General features: G+C 35.3%; 1 protein-coding gene and 1 non-coding gene across 5 annotated transcripts in view; both read left to right on the forward strand.

Moving 5' to 3' along the window:
- The first annotated feature begins 229 nt into the window (after positions 1-229).
- Positions 230-20,244, forward strand: part of klu (zinc finger protein klumpfuss) — a 53,681-nt gene continuing 33,666 nt past the window's right edge. The window contains exon 1 of one of the 4 annotated variants that reach the window (XM_089866274.1): positions 230-751. The gene's annotated coding sequence lies outside the window, so the exon portion shown is untranslated. Of the gene's footprint in view, positions 752-18,713; positions 19,168-20,244 lie in introns of those variants that run through there. The other 3 variants (XM_089866272.1, XM_089866273.1, XM_089866271.1) reach the window with 3 other exon arrangements.
- Positions 17,407-17,480, forward strand: TRNAI-AAU (transfer RNA isoleucine (anticodon AAU)). The gene has a single exon. It is a non-coding gene; the product is annotated as a tRNA-Ile (tRNA).

A 20,244-nucleotide genomic window follows, 5' to 3' on the forward strand; every position in this document is an offset into this window, starting at 1 on the left:
TCAGTGGCGCTGCGACCGTTTCTTTAATCTACTAAGCCGTACGTACGATTCATATAACGAAAGTGTATCAGTCGACAGCCCCATCGTATAGTAGGAATAGGGGAAAAGCTAGAATTCTGTTAAGAGAGAGAAGGCTGGATTTTTTGATAAGGGGGCACATCACACAATCCAAGGCAAGAAGAGGCGGGCGGTATCCTTTAAGTTTCCTTCATACTCCGTATAGTTAGTCTTAGTTTAGCCTACCCGGGATGGTGGTGGCTATGGTGCAACGGAAAGGTCCTCCTCCTCCTTCTTCTTCCGTCTTCTCCTGGACCCCCAGGTAGACTTGACTATGTAGAACTAGAAATGTCACATTTTCAAATCAAAACTGAACCGATCTTCGAACTGAACGGACGGTGCGGATTTGTGATACTCGCAAAAATCATCATTTATTTTTTATTCTTTTTTATTTGGAAGTTTAAGAGTTTTGCACGTGCCGCCGCGATTCAATTTAATATGATTTATTTTTAATTTAAATTATTTATCGAAAAGATTTTAACCGTTCGGTTGGTATATTTTGTATTAATTTGTGAAAAAGTGAATTATTTTATTTATTTATTTTTTTTAACGGATTTGTTCGGGTTTTTGTTTTTTTTTCTTTACCTTTTTTTTGGTTTTTTTTTAATTTTATTTAATTTATGACTATGGAGAGATTGCGAAGTTAACTATATCTTCTAACGAAGATTTATGTGTTGTGGTTGTTGTGGATTGGGTAAGAAATATTTAATTTATGATTGCACATATTTTTAATTTATTTTTTTTTAATTTGTGATTGCACATCTTCCTTAATTTTAATTTTTTTTAAAATTTGTGATTGCACATCTCTTAATTTATTTTTTTAATTTGATGACGCGTTTATATAAATATATATATTAATTTCTGATAATTGGTTGCGCGGTTTCTGATATTTAATTTAATTAACTTCTACCAAATATTTTAATTTTAATAATTAGTTCAGAAATTATATTGCTGTGCGCACTTTATATATCAATCTTTTCATTTTGGTACTAATTATTTTTAGTTGGTTGAATATAGTTTAAAAGGTTCAGTATACAAAATTTAGTCCCAAGTATTTTTTTATAAAAATAAATAAAATAATTAAATCATATTTGAATTTAAAATTATGCAAATTTCATAGAAAGCTTCCACGAATGCAATTTAAATTTTAAAGTAACTCATAAACTTAACTAATTTTTATTTCCAACTAGACAATATTAAAACTAAATTCAAAAACTATTTTATATTAACAATATTATGCGAATTAATAATTTTAAAATCAAATAAACAAAAATGAATTATTTGCAATATTGCAAAATTAATTACCATATTCAACCTAAGCTATAATAATTTTTGCAATAGACGTTGGTGGAGGTTAAGTTAAGTTATATTGGGGCCCTATTCTTTGGCCTTCGTAGTCCAACCACCCACTCCTTGCACGCGTTATGGAAAGCAGAAAACGCAACAAGTGTCTATGATATACTTAAACACACGCGTACTTGATCGGAACTACTTCCTTTCTTACCTGACTTAACGTTACAAATATATACGCCTTAGTTGTACCCTATTGTATCAAGTTAGCTTGTACTATTTTATAATCAATACCGGGCAAAAATCTTTCATTCTTCTCTCTGAAAACTAAAGGAATACACTGAAAGGCAGCTTAGCTGACATGGTTAAACAGAAAAACCAAACTTGTAATGCATGATTTTGTAAATATCGAAAGTACATATGTTTAAAACATTTAGACTAGTTAATTTAATAATAATAACGAATGGTAATTAGAGTTGCAATAATACTTGGAAATAATTAAAAAAAATCAGGGATTTTGAAAATGGGTATCAGGGAAATTTAAAATAGGTAATTTTCACGTATTAATACAGTATGAACTAAATTATTTTTAAGTTCATGAATGATGGAATATTGTTAATTTTTAGATACCACAACATTCAGACATTTCTGCAAATAAAAGTGTCCCTAATTAGTCAGGGAAAATCAGGGAAATTTTTAAAATAAAAATCTGTACTTGGGAAGAAAATTATTTAGATGTATTTTGATACCATATTCCTTTAAGTTTTGCCTTCGTACCTTCTTTATCATTACCGAATATCTCTCAAATATAAAATTCTGGATTACGCGGTCGCTTACTGCCTTCGGACAGTGGTCAGCTATAGATCCCCCGCTTATATACGGGGGTGGGTTATAACGTTTAAATGGTCCGTATGTGTGTGCGTATAATACAGTTTGCGTGATTCCTGACCGGGGGGCGTCCAGTCCATTTTCAACTCCCACTATACTACTGTTTTGTGTGTTTCTCTATAATGACGTTTCTAGCGCTCATTTTCTGTCATTTTTCTCCCTTTTTACTTCTACCTTTTTACCGTTCCCTCGCCAACGCGCGCCACTAAAAAACGCTTCTGAATATTAACTAGATTCTTTTTCTAAAACGAGGACCCGACCCACGATATCAGGGAGGAGGGAGTTAAGTTCACATTGAACACCGCGTGTAATATTTATTTTTAATTTAATTTTTATTGGTTTAAGTTTAAAAGATATGTTATCCATAAGTTTGTCACTGGTAACTTAGAAACTGGAGCTTGTCATGATGTGAATGAGGTAGGTCATAGATTCAGGGTAAAGCGAAGTGGCGCCTGGTGAGGCGCTGTCAAATTTGGGCTTAGTAATGCAGAATAAATAGGGCCTAGATGGAACTTGGTCCTGCAAAATTAACTAACCGAGTGTAGGACTTCAATTCTCGCTTCCGTCGTTCTCCCTCGAACTAGCTCGAGCTGTGTCAAAAATTGAGTTTAACCCTCGTGCATGGTTAATTACCTGTAACCTGCCCATGAATGAATGAATGAACTTTCAAATACATGTACTCTATTTACGAATTTTTTTTGTTTTCATTGGTCAATCTGAACGCGACCTATATTCTTTGGTAACCACATGAAGGAAAAATACATTTGCAATGCTGCAACGATCAAAGCAAAGTAACGGCAACAGGTTTCTAGATAATTACTTTCTTTCACTTTTATTATTAAACTCGCCCGCTCGCCTTGTCCATTTGCCTCGAGAATTGACCAATATAAAGTCAACTGAAAGGGTTCTTCGCGCATTCTACCTTATCGAAGTTAATCTCACGAACGGACTCCATTAAGGTCCCTGAATTTAAAATATGTAATATTTTTCTAAACTGCTACATTGTTAGTAATATCATAAGTAACATAATAACCATAAGTATGACAATTAGCCAAAACTAACTAAAAACCTATTTTCGGACCTTTTACGTAATCATAAGTTCGCGCCCAGCACAGAGACCCCTAGCGGTGGAAAATGAAGCGACTTCCGCCCATATCGAAAATCCGGTTCAGAGGTTTAAACAGACGCCATTGAGAATTGAGTCAACGGTCCTAAGCCTTGGTTATATAGTTGATTTGTATTGACTTTTACCGACTTTAGCGCGGCCAGATTACGAAGTTGAAAGTTGCACTGGGTAAATTTAGTTACCGAATATTTAGACTTCAAAAGGCTTATCAGTTTTGGTGCTGAAATATCCGACTTATGGCAATCTTAAAGTCGAACATACAAACACCGCGACCGCACGAGCTTGTACAATAAATAGCAGACGAGCTATTTCCGACACAAATAGGTTCAAGGAGATGGTTTATTGTGATTGGCTAAAATTGTAGAACTATGTCATTCGCCAAAGACCAGCATGAAGTACCCGACGGAGTTGCAAGTCCTGGCCTGATGTAAGTGAGAGTGTCAGTGTTGATTATAGGTTTCATTTTGAAATTTGCATTATTACAATAGGAAGAGTCATACTTATGTTTATTATGTTACTTATGGTAATATTGCCTATTTTTTTAATGAAAAATAGGGTATGTTTTGCAAAAAGATGATTGGTTTTAGTTTTAGCATCTTCGATTTTTGAATTTTTTTTATTATTTTATAAATAATAAACTTTGATACATATTAAACCAATATTATAGAAAATTACATCATACTTTTTAATTAGATACGTTATGCATTATCTCAACGCGTTTCGCCCTATATAGTCTAGAGTTTAATCAAATTTCTGTTATCTTATTAAGAATAACTGATTAGGGTTAAATTAATAATACTTCAAGGCCTTTTTTATGCGAGACGAGTGAAGGGGGAATCCTCGTAGCTAATTTTAGAATTTCTTTTTTAGATTGATAATAATTTTATGTATTTCTATCTATACCACCTACACTCTATTAACCGCAAGATTATCCTATAAAGTACATAGACTGACAGCTCTTTTTTTAATATGATTAAAATTTTCATACCCTAGCTGCTACCTCCTTATCAAAATTTTTAGTTATCTTAAATTTTTCAAGAAATTTTTGCTTCTATGTCAGTCGTCAGTCTAGGTATGATTAGTTATAGTTAACTTCTTCGTCCGTGGTCCTGTTATCTGTATTCTTTCAATTTTGATGCTTATTTTATCGAAATATATGGTCTATATTGAGAGCTTAATAAAGCCTTTAGATGAGATATTTTTACAGTCAGATTATCAATCGTAAATGCCAATTTAAACTATATATTCTATAAGAAAATAAGTGTAAATTAACATTTATGTTTATTTTTATTGATTTTTTTCAGTAAATTTGGAATTTAAATATTTTAGAAATTAATTATTTTCGAAATTTCTTAGATTAAAATTAATTTTTTAGAAATTTCTTAGATTAAAATTAATTTTTTAGAAATTTCTTAGATTGAAATTAATTATTTTAGAAATTTCTTAGATTAAAATTAATTATTTTAGAAATTTTTTAGATTAAAATAGATTTTTTTTAGAAATTTCTTAGATTAGGTTCAATTATTTTAGAAATTTCTTAGATTAAAATTAATTATTTTAGAAATTTTTTAGATTAAAATAGATTTTTTTTAGAAATTTCTTAGATTAGGTTCAATTATTTTAGAAATTTCTCACAGTAATTAATTTCGAAATTTCTAAAATTAAGTTCAGTTATTTTCAAAATTTCGTCAATTCAGGAAATATTTTATTTGCATCTAACATAAGGTCAATTTGAACAGATTTAGGGTTTCCATCTTGCAATTAAATCAAGCGTAATAGTTAAACCCCTTGATCTAATTCGATTGATACGTTGTCGGCTAGACCATAATTTGAGGACTTCAATTGTAAACCTATTGAATGTAATCGAATTTCTAAGCGCGTCTAAGCCTTAGAAGCCATAATCCGTTTAAAGTCCAGCCAAAATAACTAAATCGGATTTAACGCCTTGATGGACATCCAACCAAGCCTTTTTTCTTCTTTGTATACAAATGGTCAAAATCCTTCCTTTAAACTCGGAAGTTAAATCGGAACTGAGAATCCTTTCTAAGGTAAAGAAAAAAAAAATACAATAGTTTCGGACCCAACTCAAGGATTAAATAAGAAATCTCGGAATCGAGACTGTAATTCAATCGGAGTTTGCAATACGTTTAAAGGCTTATGACTTGAAAATTGAACCGTGGAGAAATTAAATAAGGACTATATTTTTATGTAGCTTGTTACAAAAGGGTAATAATAGGCCCGAAGATGGATGGGAAATCAATTTTGGAGTCGAAAATGTAATTTCTGTAACATTTTACCCAAAAGGGCCAGTTATGATTTTAGTGTTTTAAGGATGACACCTTAAAATTAGGTAAGAAATTGATAGACAATTCGGATTATTAAATTAAGGGGCCATTCCTAAAACAATCTAATCACATTTACCTTTAGGGAAAAATGGAGGTAGAAATTACATAAATTTCGATTCAAAATTTATTTTCCATCCCACTGTACTTCCAGTTTTCAGACAAACCTGGAGAACCTGGACATGTCAGGGAAATAAATTGTTGACTTAAAATTCAGGGAAAACTCAGGGAAATTGTTGACTTTAAACTCAGGGGAATTAAATAAATAAAATAAATAACGAATTTCGTGACGTATATTAAAATTTTCCATCGAAAGTTAATTAAATATAGACACTTTAAATATAGTTATTTATTCCATTTGAAGCCAAACTCATGGTACCCAGTTTTAGAAATCTCTGGTTGAACTAGGTTAGGATATAGTCAGTGAGGGAAGAAGGAGTTAAAAGACATTGTACATAAAGAATATAAGGAGACCCTCTTCCGGTCGGATATCACCTTTCCCTTCAAAGATCTCTTCCGCCCCGACCACCAAAAATCTTTTTCTTCCCCAACGAACCAAAACTGGCTTTTAGGACCCTTACCCTTACCATAGGCAGGCACCTATAGCTCCGTTTCTTTTTTAGTTCTTTTCGGTTCCACCGATTTGAGTTTTCCCACAGTGGCTGGCTGCATTTTTACTTGACGTAACTGTATACACCATGGTCTATTCTATACCTTTCTTCTTTCATCATCTTGCTATAGGCTTTTTAGGTCTATAACATAATTCACAAGTAAGTAGGCCTCTTTTTTAGGTGTATAGTGGGTATAGGTGTAGTATAGTTCCATTACGGTACTTGAGGTACACGTAGGTCTTGTTGTATATAGCGGTACACTTTTTACTATGGATACTATACTGGTACGATTAACTGTGCCATGGACCTGGTGGTGAAAATCTGTACGTAGCACTCCGCGATGAAATGGCTGGCGATTTTAGAATTTATGGAATTGACTAGTTAGTTATTAAGTTACTGATTGGTGTAGTCCGTTACTTTTCTTGGCTGCCATTTTTAAAGATGGCGACGTATTCAATTAGCCCCTAAAAATTTTAAATATTACCGATTTGATAGGCTGCATGAGAAACGGAAATCAATGTCGAGCGTACGCTTATGGGAAGGGGTTAATTTTCAAAATGAATAACCCTACTTGACCTCTTACGAATACAAACCATGCACTTAAATTAAGGAAGGAAACTGAACTGACCAACACAATTAACCGGGATTTAAACCCCTAAAAGGTCATTATTCCTTCCTTATACCGTCGGATCTACGCTTTAGCCAGCAGCTTCTTGACCGTTCTCATTCATTCTTTCATGGATGGTTGATTTGGTCCAATAGTTCCTGCACTACACATCTCTCTACCCCATTCCCGATTTTGAAAAATTACGAGGTGAAAGATCGGCAAACGTTTAGAAAAGGGGTTCCCCCAATGAACACCTCCTCCTCTTTGTCGTCTCCATGCGAGAAATCTAACCAGAGGAAGGGAGATTAGAGAGAGAGACCCGGAAATGGGAGACTGACCACTTCCGTCAGAAACAAAAACCGCGGGAAACTAGAGAGCGTGGCGTGGTATAGAATGATTCCCGCGCGCGTGGTTTGTGAAAAAAAGAGCCCGAGAATTTTGAAGAGAAATCAAACTTGATTCAGGCAACAGATTGCGGATGGATCACGCGAGGGCCCGCGGAGCCAAACCCATTTTTAACCCTTTTATTCTTCTTGGTACAAAATAAGAACTCTCCTCTTTTGCAACCTATTTTTCTCCTTTGATTCTTAAAGGCCTACTTCTTTAAAGTCTAAACGGGGATGGTGGGAGCTAAGTCCCAAACCAAAAGGGGACTGCAGCTAGGAGTTTACCTTATGGGAATAGGCATAGAAATTTTATACTCGTCTTTAAAATAATTTCATGATGAGAGGTGTTGACGTATTTGACGCTGTTTATAATAATCTATTTATTATTATATTTATTTAATATCTGTTTATTATAATCTATTGTCTAAAAGATGGATTGATTATGAGTTAATCATCATCAATTGAATCATTAGGTTACTAATTGTTGATTGCGGAGGTCTGGGTTGGATTTGTAATTATATGTTGAACAGGATCTTTAAGTCTATACTCTATAGTATCTTTGATAAGGTGTAGGGTTTTGATCGGTGATTCATTTTGATAGCTCGTTTAAGTAATACAAGTCTGCATACATGAGGTATTACCTAAGTTTGTTAGTCATTCTTTTTTTCTTCAAAAATCGCTACTGTTAGATAAGGATTTTTCACCTTTATTGTGTAGGTGATTGCAGTGCACTACACCTTCAGGGACGTCTTTACCTAATTGGGGACTAACGCGTATCACCAGAGGTCCATAACCCCCTCATGTCATGGACTCCTGGTATCACTGCATGGGCCCCAATGGCTGCCTCTCGCCTGTATGTTGGTTTCTTTGTAAATAGTTTTTCAAAATGGCCTATGGTCTAGAACTTAAAGAACGTTATCTTTGAATTTTTATATGCAGGTTTAGAAAATTGAGATAATGAGACCATTTAGGGTATTTTTTAACCATAACCAAAAGTAGACTCTATTTGATTTAAAATATAGTTTCGAAATAAATAATCCGAATTTGAAAAATATTCACACACACACTTATACGGATGCAAGGGGTCTAGAGGTTCTGACTCGAGGAACTTTGGGAAGGGATATTACATACTTTTGCTTGCCCCTTTTACTAAATAACTCCCGCGCTTTTTCAGAGAGAGAGGGTGGAAAGTGTCTAGGGGTTCATGGGGGGACCTAGGCTTTTCTTGTACATCGCATCACGTCTGGAGGAAATACGCAAAAATTCTTACTAGCAGTCCGGTTTCCTTTTCAGAATCTTGAAAAGAAAAAAAATGTATAGTTTCTTTTTGGGGTTTTTTTTTTCTTTTTCTCTCTTATTGCATTCCTGTCGTTCCCGGATCAGGGGCCAGTCGGGGTCATTCCCAGATACGATACGATGCGGCGACGTACTCTTTTTCTTTTTTCCCAGAACCAGTCCGACATTACAAAGTCACCACCCCCGCAGACGACAGGTCATACAGGGGTCAAAGTATCATATATAAGCTTGATTCGCTTGAACACGAATTATTTCAGGGGTTTTGATTTTTGTTTTGTTGCACAGGGGGTCATAGGTCAGGGAACGAAAATGAATGTTTTAAAAAGGGAGTTTTAAGAATTGGGTCAAAACAATTTGGGAATTTTAAAAGTTTTAATTTAGTGGGATTGCAAAAATAACAAGGGAATAAAAACCTGGAAAATTTGAACATGAACATGTTGTGGTAAAAGATTTTGAAAATAATCTTAACATGCATGATTACAAGTGAATTTCTTTTAAAGGTTATTCGTCTCAAAAAGGAGTAACTCCTTCCACCCCCAAAATGGTAAAGGTTGACCACCTTCGAAACCTGTCTGGTTGCATGGTCAGTCAGTCTCGTGAACCAGCTGTTTCTTCTATACCCCTTTTTAAAACACCTTGGTAAATACGATCCATACCTGTATAACAACATTAATCACTCGTGATAAGATTGGAGGCATTTCTATAATATAAATTTCATGGGAAAAAATCGGTTCGTCTCGATGTTCGTACCACCTTCGTTGTTCAACACTAGAACTGATCGGGTACTAAATATAAAACATAACCGCGATTGCGAACTTTGACACTGGGACAGACTGATGGTAGACCTATTTACTGATCAGGGTTGGGGAAGCTGGGGTTCACCCTGTTCTCCGGGTCATGACCTTAATGTGGGGGTTGTCGATGTGTTCGTGGTGGTGGTTTAGAGGGCGTGGGAAGGTAGAGAGTACTACAACCACCCTCACTTTGAAATTCCCTTAAATGCGGGCCACTTTGTATAGGGGACCTAAATATTGGTAGGGGAACCTTTTTTTCACCTATTCAGGTGAGTGGGATAAAGAAAAGATCGCGATAGACGACTTACGGTGGGCAAAACGCAGGTACCCAACCAACTTTCTCCCAAAAAAAGCCAGAGAGAGGGTCCATAAAACAAGGGGTAGGAAAGTTTCATGATTTACGCGAGAGTGCATGAAGGGATTTTGAAATCCTTTATTTTGGAACCTATGCTATGAAATATCCTATAAGATCCTATATTTTGAATGCGGGTGTTTATATCCGACCCCTCTATTAAAACACCCTCAACCTGAAATTCAGTATATATTTGTAAATCCTTATAAATTTCAACCCATGGATTTTTAAGAGTCTGGGAAATTTTGGGAGGTCCAAGAAGATACGCACCGACCGTCAGGGAACCGGGCTGGAGTAGAGGGTGATTTGGAGTGGAAAAAAATCCCACCAAATAAAAAAAAATACCGATTTCGGAATATAAATAACGTTACATAATCGGAGCCGCGGCTAGCTAGGTATAGACTGTTCCATTAATTCCAAATGAGAAGCAAACAAGCGCAGGATTGGGAGAACCGACGTCTTAGCTTAGTTCCCTGGCTCTAATAAGCTAAGCACCGCTAGAGGCAGTGAACTCTGGTGTTGCTTCCTGGCGCGAGGAAATCACCTAATATGACCGTCTCCCGCCCCTGTATCTTGGTTTCTTTGCATGTAATTAACGCAATAGTCTATTTATATAGATAATCGCGGCTATTTTATTAACAACCTCCCACTCTATACACTATATTAAGTTTTAAACTGCATTCCAATATGAACCACCAAATTCAGGTTTTTCTACCAAAAATCTTTTACATTTAAACCTACTTTGATCTTTTTTTTTTTTTTTATTTCACCTGGTCGATTTATGGTAAAGGCATTAAATAGGGTCTGTTCATAAATCTCTCTCTTAAAGATCTCGCTTTTTCTTTTTTTACCGACTGAATCTTGTTTTATAGACGGTTTGCAAAGAAAAAATAAAATGGTTGCATGCGCTTTCTATTTAAAGGGAGAGTGAAATGGAAAATCAAGTAATTTTTTTCTTAGTTACCGATTCTTCTACTATTTATAAGGTGCAAGTTTCAAATTATCTATGAAATCTCGAATTAATTTGAATTTTAAAATCATTCACATTTCACCCTCCCTTCAAGTGTATCGAGCTTCGTAAAATATATACGCTGTTTTGAAGTCAAATTTAAAAGCGGTTTAAATATTGAAGGTATGCAAATAATTTCAAAGTTAATTGCTAGAGAGCGTGCCACGAATACATTAATTTTCTGACCATATTTATTTATTTATTTATTTACTTTGGTGAAAGTGATTTTTTTTAAATATTTTTCTACATGGAAAAGTTTCAACTTTGACCCTTAACTTATTCCTCACTTTTATTACAACCTATTCATAATTTTGCGACTAGGAGAGTTGATACTATTTACACCAGGAGACCAGGCTGGGCTTTTCCCCCCAAGTAGCCTGGCTGGCTTCCTGGTGTAAATGGTATTAATCCTCCTAGGCTGAAAACGATGCACAGAGTCACTTACTTTCCATTACGTATACATTTGCCTTTGGTATATAGTTACGTAAGTCGAAAAATCATCCTAAATATAAGCAATTCGGCTCCTTTTTATCTAAGTCATTATATTGGGAATCTTACTGAAAGATTGCTGCATGGTCTTAATCTCTCTTATGTTTCCATTAGTGTATCACGTGCATTTTTTTTTATTCAGATAAACTTATAATATAACTGTATATGATTTCTATAAATAGTAACCACGTTACTTGACAGTGCCATGTACGTTTACACCAATAGGGTAATTTTAACGCGACCAAGGTCCGGTGTATTGTCGAGGTAATGGAGTCGGTGTGATGTGTGGGAGTGTAGCTAATATTAAATTCACTATTTACTGATAATGTATGTATGTTTAATCTACACTTGCATGAATGTTAATCAGCTTAGACTATATCGGGATAAAAGCGGTATTTTCTGGTTTTAGTAGAGAATAAAACATGGCGGACCTATCGCGGTTAGATATTCGATCTTAAGTTCGACTTCAGTTGTAGTGATTGAAATTATGGGATTTTAAAATATATTACGTGAGTATTTACTTAAGGTTATTAATTAAGCTAAGTTATTATGGCTTTAATTATTTATTGAATTTAAATATGATTGAACTGTTGCGCGCTGTTGTTAATTTATGCAAATTTATTTATTTATTTTATTTATTTCGTTTAGTTCTTGTGTTTTGAAACGTAAACTGTTAACTTCTATTTACATTTTGTTTGCCACAAGGGACAAATCGAGTTAGGATTGGTCAAAGTATTTTACGGATGACCCCTTAAATTTAATGAAGAAACTGATTAAGACAATGATTTCTAATTTAATTAAGAGGTTATCCCTCAAATCAAATCATAACTCGATTTGAAACAGTGACCCTTGTGGCCAACAAAATGGAGATTGATAGAAGTTACATTTTCGAATCAAAATCGATTTCCCCAAAGAACATCCCCAGACTTAATTTATGGCAGGACTTATTATAAATACCCTGTATTTGGACCTAGTATTGCAAAGATGAAAAAAAAAACGTATTATGTAAGCTTCAAATGTAATATTTGGACATCAATAGCTATAAGTTTAATTCAAGTCGCCGTCCGCTCCTGCATGCCTATACTCTCGGGAATCAAATTCTACGCATTATTCCGCTGTGAAGTTTTGCTTATCTACAAACAAACGGTACTCTTTCATCCATCCACTCTTTCTATGCAGTTAAATAATAACGGTTGATTCTAAGAGAGGAGATTTTGTGGAAATTCTAGGTAGAACGATGTTTTGGATTCTCTAGTGTCTCTACCTACCTACATTAAAGGCTAAATTTGTATCTAGATCCTTTAATCTTAGCTTACCTGTATAGCTCTCTTTTGATCTTTTCTTCACTGTAAGGCCGATTGAGGATTATTCTAATTTAATATGTAAGCCGTACTGTAATTCAGATTCTACAGCGCGACATGTCACCTTACCCGCAGGAATTTTAAATCTAAAGGGTCCAGTTTATCCTGTAGGGGAATCTCTCCATCATTTCTTAACTGTTAAAACGTTGTATGTCCCCAACTGACTTATAAAAAAAAAGAAGAAAAAGTACAGGGTGTTTCTTTAGAGTTATATGTCCAGAAATAGGCAGAAATTAATTAAGAAAAGGGCTATTTTGAGTTCATGACCTTTTGCCCCAAGGAACACTGTCCGTTTTCAAGTTATAAACAATGCAATATTTTACGGATGGCCCCTTAAATTTAATTAACTAGTTTCTTCTATTATTATTTTAATTTGTATTTGGTTTTATCGTTAACTATAGCATACTATTAATTAAGTAAATGATGTCGTACTCGTTAATTTGAGGAAGGTCAGGTAATGAGAATGAGGGATATCGAGTGCAGAGCGCGAGCGCTACAGTTAACAAATTAAATCAATTGATCTCTCAGACTGTTAATGAAGAGGGGTGAGTTACTACATTTTTGCAGTAATATTAGAGTATATCTGAATCATAATATCAAAGCCCTCCTGCCGTCGCAGTTAGGAAACGTAACGCCGCTCACTGCTCTAGCCTCTAGCTTTTGACTCCGAGAAATTCATCCCAGAGAGGAATCGGAGACGCGGCTGCATCCTCTGAAAGCCTCCTCTCGCGACCTAGAAAGAAGAGCAGACTAACGTCCTTGACCTTGAAAGAGAACCTTACGCGCTCCCGCTGTTTTCCTCCCTCCCCGCTGCTCTCAGATCCCTCACCCCGTAGAGATGCCCTCTCTCTCTTTCTCTCTTGCTCTCATCTCTGGAAGAGGATGGATGATAGTCCTCTCTTCTCCTTCTCCGATTTACGTCTTTCCTCGGGTTCCTTTTTCTCCGTTTCCATGGCAACCTCCTCATCCCGCCAGCCATTTGCGTCAAACTCGTTGCTATAGCGACGATGGCCGGGGACCCTTTTCTGGTTTGGGATACCGCGTGGAGGCGGGATGAGGGGTTTGGGGGGCCGGGATTCCAACTCGCGCGCGAAACTAACCCTTCGCGCGTCACGAGAAACAACGTGGGTTTCTTTTTGTATAAGCTATACTAAAACCCCGGCCTGGACATCCCGAGCTTTTACTCGAGTGTCGTGCGGTTATATTTTTGGTATGGTCCCAGAACTGAACGGTTCGTCGTCAACTACGTCACGCTCGTCCAGTGACATTGAGATGCGGAGATTCGATACGAATGGGACCCTTAATTTCTTGCGGTTTTAAAGGGTTGCCTCCTGTTCAAGACATTCCGGGAAAATTGGAGAGAAAATAATAGCTATTAATCAAGTTTTGTAACAAACGCTCCCACGTGGAGTGAGCGGTCAAGTTAACGCGCAAAGTGCACCGACCCGAGTTGGTTCGATCTTCATTCACGCCTCGCGTCCAGTAAGCTTCTCTCCCTCTCTCTCTCTCTCTCTCTCTCTCTCTCTCTCTCTCTCTCTCTCTCTCTCTCTCTCACCACCTCATTCATTTCTTGACCATATGCATTTTTAATTACGTAGTTTATTGCTAATTTGCATTTTTATCTTAACTGTTTTAGTCAGTATTGATTTTTTTTCATATATTTGTTCAATTGGAATTTCGAGCTTTGATTTAATTATGCATTGGCCGGGGTTATTCTTAACGAATTTGCATTGCATTTAATTGCTGGTTATGTAATGCAAAATGCATAAGTCTATGCAAGAATGATTGCATTTGAATTTTAACGCGTGCAAGAACGTTCAAAGTTTCGTAAACACGCAAACAAGGTTGCAAAAGTTCTCAACTTAAATTAAAATCCTCAGAAAAGTCAAATATCATAACTTGCAATTATTTATAGCGTACTGTTTTGCAACCTCTTGAATTGTTAAAATTGTTAATTCAATTTGAAATTGAAGAGAAATTAAATTGCAAAATTTTCTGCACAAAGTCATAAACTCCTAATTTCCCTTAATATACCCTTTAATGTTGGTCATGCAACGAGTGATATCATAAACTACTGCGTTTTTCATTGGTTATTCATTGTTATTCATCTTTAAAAAGTCAAATTGCAGTTCTTTGACAATGGCAACAATTAATAATTATAATACTCGTAATTAATAAAATAATCTGCAAACAAAACCGATGATAAAACCATAGAAATTCAAATCAATTATAATTTAAGATCTCGTTTAAATCTTATTGAAATATTGAAGACGCCCTAGCCTAGCCTATACCCTAATTAGAATATTGAATAGATTCAATTCTTCGCAATCTCTCCCTTGCATTTGTAAGAATTCTAATTTTCCACCAATTGAAAAAAAAACTAAAAACTCTAAACTAATCTTTAGAGAAAAGTCGCGCAATTCAATTCCTCTTTTGAAGTTTGTGGAGAAAAAGGAAGATCAAGAGCGGAGAGGGAGAGGGATGGGGCGTTACCATGGTAACGAATAGAGATGTCCCGGACGGAATCTTCCTGAATGACGTCATGACCTTGCTCCCTCTCGAGTCTCTCTCTCTCTCTGTTCCGAAGTCGAGTCTCGCGCCTAGAAAACGTGTCAAGTTTAGTGGCGCTGTTTATCGCTAGCTTGACGTCATATGTCTGAATTTTCTATATTAAATATTTTATTCCTAAGAAAATAACGCTAAGGTATTTTAAATATTTGATTTGGAAGGTGATGCGTATTGAAGATTTGCGCCTTTTAATGAATTTTTTATCTTTCTGTTTGGCGAATTTTAAAATTCAGTCTACTTAATATTTAACGCTTCAGTATTTTCTGGATTTAATTTATATTTCATTTGTATTTTTATTTTTATTTTTGGAGTTGAGAAACTGGGATTAACTTAATTAAAATTAAGTATAAGAAGGGTTTTTGTTTTTTTAGAATTTTTAAGTTTTTATCGCCTCAATATTTAATGATCTATTGTTTACTGAATTTAATTAGAAAAAGTTCTTATTTTCTATTTATTTATTTATTTATAAAAAAATTTTCAAGAAAAGTTATTTATTTTAGACTTTCATAAATTTAATATAATAGAAGTTTATAATTGAATCTCGGAAAAGTATTATGTACTTCCGTAGTTCGCGTTTTAGCCTATAGATGGCGCCCCCGTTTCGACCTGTTGATACTTTCCCGCGCTTTCTCCATGCTCCTAGTCAGATACTTTCCTGCATTCTCCCGCTGGAACTGCTTTAGCGCGCGAGCCAACCTGTTGCGGTCTAGTCAACGCGCTTTTTACCACTCCAGAATATGCAAATGTCACTCCTCGTAGGTTAAGGTTTAGTATCGTGACGAGGCTTAAGGTAACCTTTAAATAACACGGTTTTATACTAAAATTGCTTTTCAGATCTTAGTTAATTAACGAGTTTTAATTATAAGTTTTAAAGACGTGGGTGACGTCACGATGTAGATTAATTGTACAGATTGCGTAAAATCGCCGACGCTTATATTTAATAAACATATACCTTCAACTTTTGGTAACAAAGATTATTATAAAATAAAATTAAAACTCGACGCAACAAATTTCTTATTCGATCGTCGATTACGAAAAATGGCTGTCGGCTGTTTAACGAATGATATATTATAAAAATTTAGTTTCCCCTCCTTCGCGTAATTTTAACCTTTTTTATTCTTAATATATATCTTACCGGAATTTAAAGGGAGTGTGAAAGCAATGTTTACCTCAAATGTGTATACTTATGTTGTTTCTCAACTAACACTATTTTAAAAGCTCTATTTCGTACCAAAGCTTGATTTAATATGATAAAAAAAAGTCGTCCGTGGTCTGTTATATTGGGGTCAAAGGTCAGCCTATCTAAGGCGTGAAATTAAATGCAAATAGCATGACTTGATTACAATAACTATTTGAAAGATTTGTTTCGTGCATAACGAAGCTCGATATAAAAGTATACAAAGTCCATCCGTGGTCTTGTGATATTGGGGTCAAAGGTCAGCCTATCTAAGGCGCGAAATTCAATTAATGCAAATATTGATACACGATTATTCTGTCTGCACAAACTACATAATCACTCTTATTGTCCATAATCCTCTACTGCTCAAAAAGTCAAATGCTATATAAATAATTTCGTTAAAATAATTATACTACGGTATCACTTTAATCTTATAATAATATGTATACCTCGATTTACCTTCGGTACTTACATACGCCTCCGATACAAAATAAAAAATTAAGCTCAAAAATCCATAAAATTTGAGGCAGCTTTTTATTTTGCGCAATCGATCTTGTATAAAAATCGCTCGTAATTTCGCGTGACGTAAATCGATTTTTTTTTTATCAAAAAATATTTAATCGTTCCTAAATCGGTTCCCCCCTTCTCCTCTACCCCTTCCTATTCCGTAATACTAATCTCCTTGTACACACACAAACTCCCTATCTCTCTCTCTAACGGGTTTTCATTGGGATTGAATCATTTAGACGTCGTTTGTTGCGTATTAATTACTCACTTTTGAATAATTTTCATTTTTTTTATCAGCATTTTATTTTATATTAATACTTGGAATTATTACGACTGGGATTTTATGCGTTACGTATTTTATTTTTTCCAAGGAAATCCCAAGGAATTTTAAATATTTTAATGCGGGTATTCCAGAAGTGAATGGAGAAATTTGTGTGGGATGCATTGGTTTTCTTTTTAAAATTTTTATTTTATGTCATTTTGATTAAATTGACTTAGTAATTGATTCCTTTGGGTTATTTTTTCTTGGGGTTTCTTTAAATGCAAGGCCCATTAGCTCAGTTGGTTAGAGCGTCGTGCTAATAACGCGAAGGTCGTGGGTTCGATCCCCCCATGGGCCATGCGGGAATTTTTTTATTTAAATTAAAATTTAATGTTAGTTTTTAATATTTATTTATTGTTATTATTAATTTTAATTTGTTCGCACTTAATTAAATTCTTGGTTAATTTAAAAATTTCGGATTTTTTTGCGGTCTTCTAAAACAGGGTTGAAATAGATCTGGGAAAACCTGCAGAAAAGTCAGGGAATTTCAAAATGGACCGAAAAGTTCAGGGAAACGTCAGGGAATTTCAAAATGGACCGAAAAGATCAGGGAAACGTCAGGGAATTTTAAGAATTTCAACAAAGTCAGGGAAAATTTAGGGAAATTGAATATTGAAGTTGTTAAAATATCCGGGATTCAACCATCCAGCTGGGTGACGTTTAAAACGGCCTGTTTTATCGCGATCACATATGACCAGACACCCTAATAGAGAAGCTAGCTCCCTTTCATTATATTTTCATTAAATATTCATAAAATACGATTTTAACTTTAGCCATGTATTGTTTAATTACATCACCGTTACCCCTTCTTATACCGTATATTTTTAGAACAATAACAATTGGTCCTACAAAACATCAGGGAAAATGGTCTAGCAAAAACACTGGATAAATCAGGGAAAGCAAGCAATTCCCTTAACCACGATGCGAGCCCTAAGTAGTATATATATCTTAGAGTAGGAGGCAGGCAGTTCTTTTAATATTTAAAAAAAAAATAGAAAAAAGAAGAAATAAAAATTGGGATGCAAGACAAGAAAGAAAGAGTGAGGGGGTTGTTTTCTCGATGTTCTACGGAGTCCGCGGATTAGCTCCTCCCTTATTTTTGACTCCACTCTCTTTCATACCTTAACATCACCACCACAAGCGCTAGCTGGTCCCAACGTACTTCATCCCTTCCTTCCTTTTCCCTTAAGACACTAGAACTAGAGAAAGATAGAGAGAGAGAGTTGGTTCAGGAGTTGGTGGCAGGGGTGGAAAATGGTGGTGTGGGTCCTGAGGGGATTACCCACGATACCCACCTTTAAGATTTTTCCTTTCCTCTCTTTCGACAGGGCGGACTATCTTGAGAAACTGAAGGGGGGGTAAGGGGGTAAGAAACGCGGCGTACCTACCCGTCCCGCTCCGCCGGAGTAATACGCGCAAAGTAGTGAAGAGACGTTAGGTCTAAAGGGGGCACCAAGAAGGGGGGACAACCACCATCCCGGCCCGGGGATGTCTTTTTTGGCAGCAGGTGAGTTTGGTTTTGAGAAAAAGAACTTTTTTCAAAAACTTCTCTCGACTCGAGAAAAGTTCCGAGACTCGAGACCGAATCCATTCCATTCCAGTCTCAGAAGAAGTTTCGCGGAGAGAGAGATAGAGCTACCGTTAATGTTTAACATTGTACCACCGCTAACATTCAGGGTGTACCAGTAACGGCTAGGGAGTGAGACTCATCTCTTTAGTCTGGTACGGAACCGACGGTCGGTAGTAGTAGACCACTTGTTTTGTGGACCCTCACCGGGGTTGTTATTTTTTTTTCGATGCGGTATAACCAACCTTTCTTCTTACCGAGAAGTTTAATTTTTCTTACCCGGGATTGAAGACGTATTTCGCCGCGTGGGTTTAACTACCTGTTACCGTCGACTCTCACGATTGTTTTACTGTACTTTAATTAGTAATTTGAACATTATTATTATTATTTTTTGGATTTTTTGACGTTTATTTATTTGGTAAGAATGTTTTGTTTCTTTTAATTTTTTGTTTATGTTTGTGAGCGTTTACATAATTATAGACAAGTTTACTAAATGTTAGTTAATTAACATTTAGTGCTTGTTTAATTGTTGTAATATATCATCTATTGTTTTGGGGTGTAGCGCTCTAGACGTTAGTTAGGCGGGAAAAATGATGGCACGTGTTTTTATATTCGAATTTGGCGCGAGAAAAAGGATGTTACACGTGTTTTTCATTCATTTACTTTTGGCGCGAGCAAAAAGGAGATAGCACGTGCTTTTCATTTACGTTTTTTCGCGCGTAAAATATCACAAGTGCTTTTTTAATTCATTCATTTTCAAATTACCCTTAACAACTAACTAACTACAAATAAATTGGAGTTAATTTTAAACGTAAAGAAATATTCATTAAAGTGCATGCTCGTACAAGTTTCTAGTTAATTTCTTAAGTATTAAACTCTGTAATATGACATTGACATCAGACGTTACCCTGTTCGTATCAATGGCAACGTAACTCTAATTTTAATTAATTAGTACGCTGGAAAACATAATGATTCTGTTACTGTATTAGCAAACGTAGTAGAAAAAAAATGAAACTGGATTCTTTTTTTCTTTCTTCATAATTAATTTAGAGTGGTTATAATGCTCGCTCTTTTAGAAGGGAGGGTGGAAGAATTTAATGATATGATTTAGCATAATTAAGAGTGCATGAAGCGGAGAAATATAATAATGAAGATGAACTTGAATTCGAGATTTAACCATTAACGATGCCACCGCAAAATCTAGTCTCTTCGCCATGGCAGCATCCACCTCTAGCTCCCTTGGTGCTGCATGTCTTTAAAAATGAAAAACCAGTACATATTTAATTTAATATAATCCCTTATGGTGGTTTAGCTTTATTGAAAGCAAAAAAAGAAAGAAATGTCTTACTGCAGGGACAAGCGTTTAAAGAAATAAATTAATGCTCGCCTCGAGATCTAAGTTCGATCTCACTTCCTAATTTGACAAGAATTTTTAGGGAGAAACGAAGAAGTTAGAACTAGTTTTCTGACTCTTATCTCGTGAAGGCATGCATGC

The sequence above is a fragment of the Phalangium opilio genome, unplaced genomic scaffold (assembly GCF_054372755.1).
Source record: "Phalangium opilio isolate 3A_F unplaced genomic scaffold, DU_Popi_V2 ptg000017l_1, whole genome shotgun sequence".
In the NCBI taxonomy this organism is placed as follows: Eukaryota; Metazoa; Arthropoda; class Arachnida; order Opiliones; family Phalangiidae; genus Phalangium; species Phalangium opilio.